This window comes from Eumetopias jubatus, unplaced genomic scaffold, assembly GCF_037043125.1.
Source record: "Eumetopias jubatus isolate StellerSeaLion01/CBP00866 unplaced genomic scaffold, mEumJub1_p1.0 scaffold_1, whole genome shotgun sequence".
Lineage (NCBI taxonomy): Eukaryota > Metazoa > Chordata > Mammalia > Carnivora > Otariidae > Eumetopias > Eumetopias jubatus.
The window spans coordinates 38009700-38024244 of record NW_028274807.1 but is presented as its reverse complement, the minus strand read 5'-3'; positions in this window follow the sequence as shown (position 1 = coordinate 38024244).

Genomic DNA, 14545 nt, shown 5'->3' with positions numbered 1-14545 from the left:
ACTATCACAGGAATACTTATTCAAGGAGATTGATTTAGGAACCCCAACTTTAGTCATAGGTATGGCCTACCCCTGGAACTGTTACTATTTGGGGGATGAGAGTAGTGCTAGAGACAAATGAATGAGGAAGACATAAATGTACTGAAAGGAATGATTTTTATTCCATTTTGGAGAAAGAGGACCCCTGGTACATACTAGATATGAATAAAGTGAGTCTTTTTGTCCCAGGTTTTGTTTGTTGTGTTTTCTGGGAAACTTGGAGATTTTCTGAATCAAACTCTTTACTCAATACATTTGCCAATTCCTCCTCTTCTCACAACTAGCCTCCCACTTTTTAATACTCTTTATTATGCAAAAGAGAGTATTCAAGGTACTTTGACTCCATTACCTATCTCCTTTATCATTGCAACCCTGGGGCATTGCAATCGCTATTTACCAGCTGAAACAACTGTAACAATAAAATTTTTAAGTACCTTGCCCACAAACATACTGCTGGTGATAATGACAGACAAGCTTTGAAAGCCTTTTCTCTTATCCCAGCTGCAATGAGCATTCCACATGGACAAGAATGCACTGGGACACGCTCTCAGTTAAGAAATGGACCCCCACAAGCCCCACCGTCCTGCCTTGATTTCATATTCCACAGCTTGCTCAGATGCCCTGCCTCATTGCTCCCTTAGCCATATTTAACCCCCTCCACTTTCCAGATGGCGTCTCCTCCCCTTAGTGCCTTATGCTTTCTATTCTCCTTTTTTCTCAAGGATCCCATACCCCATGATCTCTGCTAGTTTATGGGAGGTTTACTGACTAAGGGCATATCCCTCAAATTAACCACCCTGCAAAATGACTTCCAAATTAATTAGCTACCTTGAATTTGCCTATGTTGCATCTCCAGGTATGGAATCACACCTGAAATACTGGTGAGCTTTGTTTCTTGCAGTCTGGTGAGCACCATGTCAAGGATGCACATAAAATATCAAATAGAAGAAAAAAAAAGATTCCTTCAACCAACAGCTCCTCATAAAGAAAATTAACTCCATACAACACAAGTTTTCACATGAACATTGGTCACAATACTTGTTTTAAACATAATCATTGTTAAAAACAAAATCCCTCAGAATAAATTTGCATATCTAATTGGCTTTATTGAAAGATCCATGGATCTGTCAGCATCCTATCTAGCAAATAGAAGGGAGTTACACTGAACTAAACAAAAGAAAGTTTTTTTAAAGGCAGAGAGAAGGCATAGAAAGAAATGGAAAAAAAAGAAAGAAAAGAGACAAGAAAGAAAGGACTTTATCAGCAAGGAATTTATTTGAGCAAGTTTGCCCTCCTAAATGGAGCAGAAGGGGTCTATAAGTAATTTCCTATAATTGACCAGGAAATTCTAAGTTGACAGGTTAAGTTTACACGCCTGGTGGGGATTGAAATGGCAGTTAGGTTAGGTATTATATCTTGGTTTACTGACTGGGCCTTAACTTAAATATTGCCATTTGGGGCCTGTGGTTTTCTTTTTAACATCATCAATACAATTTAGGATGTCTTCATTTGTCCTTAAAATGTGATTACAAATGTGACACCCAAAATCAATGTGTGTATTACTCACAGCAGAGACTTTTTCAGAGTAACATACCCAATCTTAAGTCAAAGAGAAAATGTTGTTCATTTATACAATCTTAATGTATCCCGTTTATCAAACATGTTCTCTGTCCAAAACATAGGAACAAACCTGTAAAATAGTGAAGTGTTTCTTAAAGGGTATTTTCAGTTACAAAAAAGTCAATGTTCCACATAATTAAAAATAAATAAATTCTTTCTCCTCTGGGGGGAGGGATGAAGGAGGATCTCTCAAATAAACGGCTCTTAACATTGTGAAGCTGCCAAAAAATCAATTCTTTCCTGTGCTATTATTCATTTGATAGATTTTACTACTTCATAGCCCAACATCATAAAACAAGGATGAACATGTTATTTACCAAAATATCCATGATTAAGTTTTATTTATTTGCGTAAAGCCATAGGACATGCACTTCCAAACATTAACAAATAGGCCATGTCTGTGATTCTCCTTCCTGCTGTCAGTAAATCTATACACTCTCCCTTCCTGCTCCTTCTACCGGCAAACTTAACAGATACTGCTTTTGTTTTGGAAAATTCAGTGTATTGTTTCTTGTCTGCACTGGCTTGCAGGGTTGCAAAGAAATAAAACTTTTATCAGGGAATATAGGAAAACATTTGTATTCACCTGGATAAATAATCTTGTCCTGAAGGGAAAGGAAGATGATCAATAAATTCCACTACATTGAGATTTAAAACATATATTTATCAAAGATTATAACATAAAAAGAAAAGTCATATCCTATGGTAGGTAGCTGCTGTCTATAAACTAGTTTTATTTCCTTGAAAAACAATTTGATTTTATCCTATACATTTAAATATTTGTAAATTCTTTGATCTAGCAATATCATTTCTGAAAATTACTGTACAGTTTCACCATTTAGAAGACTTTTCAGAGAAGTATAGTTTTTAAAAGAAAAGAAAAAAAAAACTGAAAACAACTCAGATATTCATCCAAGACAAGAAGGAATGGATAAGTAAACTGGTAAGTTCTTATCTTCATTAAATAAAATAATATACAGCAGTGAGAATCAATTAATGAATAAATGAATGGAAAAAATCTCTAAAGTGAAATATTATAGAAAAATATGTGTTGAAGAATACATACAATATGAAATTTTTTATATAAAATTTAAGCCATAAAAAGCCTAAATATGTCCATAATAAAAAAGAAAGTAAGTGATAGGGAAAAATTTAAAAGAGTGGTTAAACTTGGGAAGAATGGAACATCGGTGAAGAAAAGTATGAGGAAATTCATTGGTATGTTTATCAGTCAACTATTTAACTTAGCTGGTGGGTAAAAGTTTATATGTGTACACTTCTATGTGTGAAACATTTTATTAAAAGAATTATTTACCATAAAACAAAAATTATTCCACAGTCTTGTACATGAAATGCTTAGAATATTACTATAGTATTTTTCTGATAATCTGCAATTTCATATTTTCTTATAACTATGCCTAAATTTACACTTGTAAATGTTGATAGTTTTACTGATGTAGTTTAACAGAATATAGAAGTACAATAAGTTCAAAACTTCTCTCTTCATTTAAAATTTTCAGATATTTGGTTTGTGTATTATTTGGTTCTTCCATTATATTATTAAAGTTAAGTCACTAATAGATAACCAGTTGATGAAGGACAGTTGGAAGAAAGGCAGGCAGGAAAAAGGCTCCCCCCACAACAGGAAGCCACCCTTAAAATTATTTTACACCACCCTGGAAGGAGCCCTCCACCCTTTCCCAAGTGATAGACGGATGACAGGTGCAGGAGGGTTAATCAGCTCCAAACAGCCTACCTATAAGCCCATAAAAACCCCTAGACTTAGAAACTCCCATGGCAACCTTCTGGGGTCCCCTCTCTCTTAGGGAGCTTTGTACTATCACTCAATAAACTTTGCTCTGCTGCCCACCACTCTTCCTCTGGTCTGCCTCTTCATTCTCTTAAGCTGCGTGACCAAGAACTGTGAGCACAAAAGAAGGAAACCCTGCAACACCAATGATGTTGCAAACAAGAAGATTATTTGAGAAGTTTTATTTTCTATTATTATTTTTTAATTTCTAACAGTGATCAGCTTAGTAGACTTAAATGCATATCGCTATGCTCTAGTAAAATACTGTAACTTATCAAAAAACCTACATAATTCCAAAATGTATTGTGGAACAATTCTTAAACAAGTGTAGTTAAAATAAATACCTTGCTTTAATCACTGAATAAGATTATATACCAGGTAAATAGGTAGTAACCATGAGATAGAAAGTAGAATAAAGTTCAGAAAGCAAACTGCTTTTATACTATTTTAATAGAGCTTGATGAGGTTCAGTGCAAGCTGCCCTAAACTATGCCACTTTGGCATATTGAATAATTTTGGAATTAAAGTTGCTTAAGGGAAAAAATTTACTTAAATAAATTGGCATAAGAAGGACACTCTGACCGTCCTTTTTTTTTTTTTTTTTTAACCCTCCTTATTTTCCCCTGAAAGCAGAAAACAAATTCACCATGTGACAGCTACCCTCCCTGTACCTGGAAAGTAAAAGGCATCCTTATCCCCAGAGATAAGGTGTTCAGAGCCAAGAAGTCTATGTAAACAAACTCTGTTACTTCTTCTTTATTCCCTACTCCATGCCAAAACCCTTTTGTCAGTCCTTCACAAATAATTGTTTCTTTGTTTAAGAAGTATAAAATCTTCCTGTTTGGTCACTTCAGAGAGTCTCATATTTTTATGAGCTCTTATATGTCTGAAATTAAATTTATTTTTTCTTCTGTGGTTCTCTCTTACGTCAACTTAATTATTAGACCAGTCAAAGAACCCAGAAGAGAAAAAAGGAAAATTTGTGCTTGTAGACAAGCTTGTAGACAAGCTCAACACTACCCTTGATGCTCTCTTACTCTCATTTCCTTCTGTCTCCAAGAGATCTATCCACTTTTTATTGTCCTGCGTGTCTCTTGACCTACCTTTATGCCTGTTGTTTACACCTGACAAAGACCTCTTTTAAGCACAGACCACCCGAGAATCTAAGCTCTTTTTTACTAATGCCACACTTAGCCTAGAATGATCTGAACTGGTTTTGGATAAAATTTACTTTGTTTTGATTTGTGTTTTCTTGCTGTTTTAGCTTGTTTTATTTTTGTTTCAGAAATAAGGAATTATCAAACATAAGTCTCCAAGAATGTGTATATTTATACAGTTCTTTGAGAATGACAATGCAATGTTTCAGGATTGACTCTATTCATAATTTATCACACTTAAATTTTTATCACTGATCATAGCAAATGCAAGTGTTTGCTTAGGAGATTCCTATTTTAAGTACGTTTCTTGTTTATTTTGTTTCTGTTTCATTTTAGGAGAAGCAGTATAGTAGTAATTATTGTTGAGGAGAGTTAAGCTTTTATTTCCTTGTTTCACAAATAATGTTGGCTGAATTGACTGCTTTTTGGTGCTTAGTCAAAGAGACCAAATTCTGTATAGCTGTTGTTGTTTTACCAGCTTTATTGTGATGATAGTGATGATGATGATGATGATTCTAATGCATTGGTTGTTTTCTGAAGCTTTTTAAACTTGCTGTAAGGATTTTGAATGAATGGATTAATTTAATTCTGACAAACAACCCAGGAAGTATGCATTATTATCCCCACTTTATATATAAGGGCACTGAATTCAAGAATGTTTAAATAACTTCCTCAAAGTCACAAAGATGTTAAGTAGCAAGATCCAGATTTTAACCTAACAATGTTCCTAACCACTTGAGGTGCAGAATCCAGGAATAAAGGCATTTCTATGCCTGGTCAGAGTGGAACACTTACAGGACTCTTTGCCTTCCCTGTGCAAACCTCCATTCTCCGGAACATTATATTCATTAAGTGTCTTCAGCACAGTCAACTTCTATGAAAGTCCTTCCTGCTTTAACTACCCTATAGGGACACAAACTGTCATTTCCAGAGTTGAGCAAAAGCCAAGTAAAGAAGGTCTCCTCTTCTGCAAACTTCCAGCATTCTTTCCTTGGCTTGCCTTATGAGCCAGGTAATGGTTTTCTGAGTCTTTCTAAGATACCAGCATTTTAGAAGAGCAATGATGATCAGAAGGCCAAGGGTATGCTATTCCCTACAACACCGACCCGTGTTTGCTGAGGATCCAACGTGCATCCTGCAGACCTGCTCAGGCCACTGAAAGGTTCTGTGGCAACCCAAAACTGACAAAATCAAAATTTTACTTGGTCGGATCAAATATAAACTCTCAAAACTACTTCACTATTAAAATCATACCTCTTTTCAAGCAGACTTTTGGGAAAATGCTATGTGGCTTTTAATAAAAAGGACGAATACATATAATTCTCTTTTCTAAAATACGTTCTAGCATCAAAAATAAATGGCCAACAAACACTTTATGCTTCAAAAAAGTAGAGAGAATTCAGACTTATTGGTTTGATCCTTCCACAATCAGTATCAACTTCCAAGGGATCAGAAGCCAAAATCTCACAGACCCAGTACAAAATGAGGTATGGTTTTCATCAATTACATATAATGCTTAGTCAGCAGAAAACGTAAGAAGAGTTGGTAAGTTATCTGTATTCCCAAACCTGAAGCATGTGTCATTACAGAAATCAGTTCCAACTCACCATATAGAGCTTTGCATGCTCTGTTACTTCTTTATTTATTTGATCCATGTGCATGAGCAAACACACACACACACACACACACACACACACATGAGTTCTATGCTCACACATAGAATAAAATATATGCTACGGGTAAATACAAATATTTACTAGTAAATACCCATTCTGTTCATTTATTTAATGATTTCATAGCTCTACTCTCTCATTTCATATTTATTTTCTAAAATACTGTTTGAGGTTGGAAGCTCTTATCCTTGCCTTCTATTTTTAAGGTTATATTATTTCATTAAACAAGTATTAATTGGATAGCTATACTGTGCTATTTTAGCTTCTTTTAATTACTTAGGATGAAATTTATAGTACACTTTTTTTGTAGCTCTTTATGATTTTACCCTATCTTAGCATCTGTCTTCAAAGAAAAGTAATTGATTATCTGAATCAGAAGAAAATGTGAGTTGTGCGATATCTACAATTAAAAAATCAATGATTTGCAAATATCTATACCGAATTTGATATTAAAATATGAATATATTAAGGTTTAAATGGAGTTTTGTCATCCAAGAAATTTGATATTAAAATATGAATATATTAAGGTTTAAATGGAGTTTTGTCATCCAATTTCTTGATGAGTGTGTTTGTGTTCCAATTCAAAAAGAGGGAAGAAAAATAATAGACTTGAAAAAGTATTACATATACTGATATTTTCCCAAGCATATCCTTGAGTTGAACAAAGCAGTCATACTTAATTGAAATTAACATTCTTAATAATTTAGAATTAGATCTCACATTAAATATGCATATTAAATAGCTTTACATAATATATATGCAAATTAACTTATATACTCTAAAATTGTGTTAAAATGTTAGATGTTTTATTCTGATTCATGCAATAAGCATTTTAGCTTGAAATCTACATTGATTATAGAGCAAAAATATCAACACTTGTGTTTCATATATATTAAAAAATCTTATGATTACCTCTGATATATCATTTTAACATTATCTTTAAAAAGTATCACGGTTCTGAATTATTGGTACAGGATCCCCTGGCACTTTTCTCCTGCTTCCTAATTTTCATGGGTGTCAGGAAAAACTTCATGTTCTTGAAAACTTGAATATCACTTATAATTGTAATCAATGTTTATATTTTATTTATTGTGTACTATATTAATGTCCATAAAATATTAATCTATATTAATGTTTCTCTGTATATATTATAATATAACATATTATAATATATATTAATGTGTATAGAAAAACCAAGCTGATTTATTGAATATGGAGATGAAGTTCAGTTCTACTCTTTGAAAGGGGACTCAGTACCTTGCTTATCATGAAACAACATATTTTCCAGAAATACTCATTCAGCTACTGCTGACTTCTACAAAAGATTGGAAAATAAGAATGTTTTCCAAAGCTGTCTTGCACAGAATGTGCACTTTAAAAAAGGTATCAGAGAATAAGATGGGTCATAGGAAAGAATGAAAGCTGAATGTGGCATCAACTCCAGTTATAGAATAAAAGCCACTGTTTTAATCTTTATAGTGTAACAGTTGCCAATAGTACAAAATGAATTTGATAGAGCACCAAAAACATAACAAGTTGAATAAAATGTATTTTTGTTGATAAAAAGAAAACAATCTTGTGGGTCACAATTTCTTGATCCTGTGAATTCAGATTCCTTTGAAGGGTATAATATTGATTTGTGGAGTGTCATGTTATTACTAAAAGCTATTCTCTTTACTCCGACGCTTTTCTCTTGCAAAAAAAGAAATGAGATTACACAGCTGATATCATTAAAGCAAGAGCAAAATTGCATTAAAATGCCATGTTTAAAGATTTGAACATGAAAAGCAAAGAGTTGGCTTAAATTTCTCGAGCAAGCCTAGAAACACATCTCAGAGTAAACTCAGTCAGTTCCCAAGCAAAATGAAACACCTCGCCTTTACTTTCAAAGTTATTTTTCTTCAGTTACTTAAGAAAACACAAAACATTTATTTTTACCTTAATCTAAAAATCTACAGTTAAAAATAAATAGCGTGACTACATTTAAAGAATTACAGTAGCTTAAAACCTAAGTTATAGATAGATCTAAAGCTATGTGATGATACAAGTTTTACCATATTATTTAGCTAACAGTGCTTTCTGGTCAGGAATATGTAAGCAATCTTCATGGAATTGAAATAAAATGAAAACATTTACAAAATAAATTTTTGTTGGTTTTGGATATTGAGACCATTTGCGCATCTTACTATTATTATCGCTACTATTACTATTATTTTTATAAATGTGACCAACCCTAGCTGCATGATTCTCATAATCATTCCTTCTTATTGTACTTATAATCTTCATTCAGTAACAGCTTTATAATACCACTTTATCATGCATTACCTATTATATTACATTGATGGTTGCTTCTAATAAATATTAGTCAATGGCAATGACTTCATGAAAATAAATGATTCGATTTACTTTGTATCTTTTTTGAGTATTCACCCTTTGCTACAGAAGGAAAGAATAAAGAGAAGTCTCCCCCCTTACCCAATTTTCCAGTTTTAATGAGAGAATCATGAGTATTCATTTAAGGATGTGTACAGAATACCTACTTTGTGGCAGGTGCCATGCTAGGTCCTAGGGATTTGACAGTGAACAAGATAGATATGGCTCATCCACAGACAGCTTACTGTCACACACACAAAATAAACTTATTTTAGGAAGTGAAAAGTACTGCACAGTACACTTTAGAAAAGACAAGGAAGGAAGATCTCTCTAAAGAGGGAAAATTGACACTGAGGTGCAAAGAGAGCCTCCCGCAAGAGGGAAACAATCAGAACGTTGTTGATGTGCCAAACAATTTGGCACGTTTGAGAAAGAAAAACACCAGAGTGGCTGAAGCAAAGGACAGAGTGATGTGCTAATAAGGTCAAAGACAAGGCAGAGTTGGGCCACACAAGATTTTACTTTTCATAGTAAGGGGTTTAGATTTTATATTGAGGGCAAGAGAAAATATGTTCCAAACAGGAGGGGTGGTAGAGAGATTTACCCAATTTAAAATTTCGAAATGCTCTACTGCTTTATCAACAGTGATAGAACATTTTGAACACTCTTCCATGGAAAACTAGTCACACAAAATGATTTCTGAAAAATTTAGGAGGTATAGATACCATCTTATGCTTTTGAACAATCCCAGCATTCCTTACTGTCTTAAGTACAGAACATTCCCAAACTGCCAAAAGCTGCTTAAACTTTCATATTCCCAAATAAATCTGACCTCATAATCTGGTTTTCTGATGATATCTGGTATCTGTCTCTGGGACCACACTTTGGACAATATTTATATAGAAAAAAAGTACTCAGTATTATTCAAGTGTGCTACTTCATTAGAATCACCTTGCTTTGTTTTAAAAATTCCTGTAACTATTAAAATTTGAAATTTGTAAAAACTTAGGTTCATTACAAGAATGTGCTTTATATTCATTAGTTTCTAAAAACAAAAAAACCACCAAAAACAAAAGCAAAATAAGTCACTCTTAAGGCAATAAACTCTTTAAATATTTAAGAGAAAGTTCCTCTATAAACTCTTTTATATTCCATGTTCTCATTGGGCAACGTTGGCATTAAATATGGATAAAGTAATGGTTTTCATAAGAATGTCTGGTATTAGGATGTTAGGATGATTTTAATTAGTCTCCATCAGCAGGATGGGTTTACCTGTGTGCTTGTCCATGTGAAGTGCATATAAATCCTGGAGCATCACCTATGAATTTAAATCAGAAAGCTCATCAACTTCTGTTGGCAAGGTGAAAGATAAAAGCCACAGAAGGTCCTCCCCAGCTTCTGTCACTAATGATAAACAGCATTAACTGCTTCTGTAGACACTAATGCTGCTATCTTGGGAACACAGGCAGCTACCATGAGAACTTTACAGCTTCGCTAATCGTACTTTTGTTTGTCACAAAACACAAAATAAAATCTCAACAAAGAAGCAATAAATATTAGCATTTATGAACAAAAGAAGGTCACATAAATATGTAGATCTCTAAATATGCAATACATTCTCCATTAACCAAATACCATGTTCATTATTATAAGCTCTTATTATAGTAGAAAGAAACAACAGAAAATAAGAGCAAATTAAATGAAAGCTGGAGCAGATTCTGCTATGTAGGAAGCCTTTTCTATTTAAAGACTTGGTGACTGTAATATAAAAACAAATACTCTAATACTGTGAAATATTTATTTGCTTAAAGGAATCTTCAGTAGAAATAATATTTTAAATGCCATGATGTCAGAAAACAAACTTTTCTTCTAGTTCATTGAAAATATTTTCTTTTTATCATTGTTTTATATGCAGATGTTTTCCTAAAATTATATTTTCATCTTAAAGGGAAAATATTCATATTTAATAAATTTAATAATATTGCTTATTAAGTTCAAACAACATGTGCACTAATTTTGATGTTTAATATAGAGATACCCAAACAATGTTAAAACTTATCAGAAGGCACACCATTATTGAACTAAGAAAAACACTAAAAAGTTCAAAATAAAGAATTAACCATCATATTTATCCTTTTCCAAAATACATGTGTCTATAGAATGTGTGATATTCAACTTATTTTTCATCCTTGTAAGCAAGAATATTAAATTCCTAGTTCTTTGAATGATTTCTATTATATTCAATGGCTTCATTTTCTTTTTAAGGTTTTCCTTTTTTAATATTATATTCCTAACATGTTTTACTCTTTTTTACTCTTTTTTTCTTCTCCGCTACATTTCCAATGAGATTAATAAAATGATAGTTCAAGTAGTTCAAATTCATCAACCAATTAGTTAACTGTGCTACTAATTATACAAAAACCTTGTCTTATGGTCCCTGCTGTGAATATGTATTAAAAATATCACATTATTACTTCAGTTACTAAATCTCTTGGACTAAGTAATGTTATATTAAAACTCAAGTGCAGTTAGGTAACATGCATGTAGTTTAGGAGACATGTATGACAAACTAGAACATGTCTAGTAAGAAGACACTTAAAGCACAAAACAATCTCGTGTGGATGATCTGAATGCCAAGGGCTTGGGCATTCGTTGATAATCATTAGTTTTATTACCTGTAAAATGAGTTAATGATAGTATCTATTTCATATAGTTGCTCTGAGAATCGTTACATAGGCATATCAAATGCTTAGCATAAAAACTGATCATAGTAAGGTGCCCAGTAACTATTAATTATTATAATTTACTTAGATGACTTTAAATGTGATTATTGAAACATATAAAATAATAAGAGAATAATCATAAGCACATTTACTCATTGGTGCAAATACTATATGATGACCCAGGGAACATGGCATTGAAAAATTTATAGTGGGAGGAATTAATAAAGCTAAATTATCCAAAGAAAGGAATTGGGAACTGTCTTTTTATGATTTTATAATTTATATAAATAAATATATTATTTATATAAATTGAGGAAAGAGAGAGCATGTTGTATATTTATTCTTATTAGACATGGAATCAGTTGAATTGATCTCTGATTCAAAATGTATTCCTTGGGGCATCTGGCTGGCTCAGTCATAGAGCATGTGTCTCTTGATCCTGGGGTCGTGAGTTCAAGCCCCATGTTGGGCATAGAGCTTACGTAATAAAAAGATATATATAAATGTATTTCTTTTAATTTTCCTTCTTTTTTTTTACTTTTTATTTTTAGCTTACATAATCTAAAAATCATTATTTCATTTCCTTTCTGGGAACTGAGAAGACAGTGAATTTGTCTTTATTGGGAAAGAAGAGAACAAGAGATTGGAGGAAAAACTGAAGTTGTATAGTGGAAAGAACTTTAATTGCAATTAGGTTTGGCTTCAAATCCCAGCTATATGACTAAGTAGTGGTATAAATTTGGCACAGCATTTAGCTTCTCTGAACTTGAATTTCTCCACCTTGAGAATATGAATAATATATCTAAAGCACATTGTTGTTTAGGGGATTAGAGTGTATTTATTAAAGGACATAGTTAGCAATCTTTATTTGACTCATAAGAATGTCTTAAGATAAAGTTTATTGAATAAATGGATGACTATATAGTATTTTTACCTGAAGAACCATCAAAAATATGGAAAATAACAATATGGAACTACTGAGCAAGAAATGGATATTTAGCACTATAAGAGAATTTCAAGCATTAGACTCAAAAATATCTGAACATCTTAAATGTGGGCAAAGATCTCTGTATGGTAAAATCCTACTCAATTTATTTTCCCTCTAACCAGTTAAAATTGTCTCTAGTGATCTTTAGAAATTAGAGTGGGTAGCTATAAAGAATATAAAAACAAAATCCATACATTTTGATTAATGTAGATATAACTTGGCATATATAGCCACTAACATTATGGGACTTTATATATAGTTTCCTCCCAGACACTTTAATTTTTGGAATTCTTTATAAACAAGAATGCAATGTCTCTTATAATTCCTTGATTTTGTTATTTCCTTTTTTTTTGATTTTGCAATTTCTTTAAATAAGACACTTCTTTCAATGCACGAGGTATATAATGTCAAAATATATCTTGCATCATTTAATTTTTTTTTAAAGATTTCATTTATTTATTTGACAGAGAGAGAGAGAGACAGCAGAGCAGAAACACAAGCAGGGGAGAGGGTCAGAGGGAGAAGCAGGCTTCCCGCCGAGCAGGGAGCCCGATGTGGGACTCGATCCCAGGACCCTGGGATCGTGACCTGAGCCGAAGGCAGATGCTTAACGATTAAGCCACCCAGGCGCCCCTTGCATCATTTAAAATTAATGGGTTTTCTTAAATATTTCAGAGTTCCAATAGTGATTTCCTTTAGGACTTCTGTAGGGATTTATTTTTCTTTAACACAGGAACATTTGAGGGACTTTGTCAAAGACTGATGTGATATAGATAATGAATTGTCCAAGCACTTTTCTCTACATCCTTAAAATATTGCCATTAGGGTGGAAACAAATAAAAAGTTAAATCTATAGAACGTAGTTATTTTGTCAAAAGGTCTCTATATGTGTGTGTGTGTGTGTGTGTATATACAAGGCATGTGTATGTATATATATATATATATATACACACACATATACATGTAAGATTCTTACACCATACACACACACACACACATATATATGTAAGATTCTTAAAGATTAATAATGGAGAGTTGGAGCAGAGATTAATGATGGAGAATTATAACATAATTAAATGTTATATATATTTAAATATTATATATAAATGTAATATATATACACAGAACACATAACAATACATATATATATTATATACATATAACAATTCTCCATCATTAATCTTTGGTCCAATTCTCCATTATTAATCTTTAAGTATCTTACCCTTATTTACATATTTGTATTCAGGATTCAGTACAATAAGTTGGCATTTCAATTACAATTGACATCTTTTAAAAAAATCTGTCTTCCTTAAGTAACATTTTCAGTCTTAAAAAAGTTCATTATCGGGGCGCTTATGTGGCTGTGTCTGCTGAACATCCAACTCTTGGTTTTGGCTCAGCTCATGATTTCAGGGTCCTGAGATGGAGTCAATTCCGAATCTCTGCTCAGCCGGGATTCTGCTTGAGATTCTCTCCCTCGGCCCCTCTCCCCACTTGTGCGTGTACTCTCGTCATCCCCCTCTCTCAAATAAATAATCTTTAAAAAATTTCGTTATCAAAAAATTATTTGAAAAGAAGAAGGATGTATGAAGAGAGAAATCACAACTCCTTGGAATATTAATTTTTTTTATTTTTATTATTTTTTTATTTTTTTTTTAAATATTTTATTCATTTATTCATGAGAGACAGAGGGAGAGAGAGAGAGAAGCAGAGGGAGAAGCAGGCTCCCAAGGAGCAGGGAGCCCGACGCGGGACTCGATCCCAGGACCCCGCGACCATGACCTGAGCCGAAGGCAGACGCTTAACCATCTGAGCCACCCAGGCGCCCGAATATTAATTTTTTTTTAATATTAGATCTTATTATCTCCAAGCAAAGTAAGACAGTCTATTGCTTTTTCTCCTGTCCTTTCTCCTGAAGGGGTTGGAGATTGGTTTGGGACAGATATTGTATTACAATCTCAACCAATGCATAAGGTGGGCAACTGAGATATAGGTGGGGTATAATGAGGGGTCTTTAAATAGGGAAATAATGGTGAATGACATTTTCTTCCATATTCATCTGTCTATATCTAAACTCTGTAAAAATCATTAGAAATGTATTATCTTTCCTATCAGGATAAAGTATGCCCTGCTTGAATAAAAGGAGGCATGTAGGTATTTAT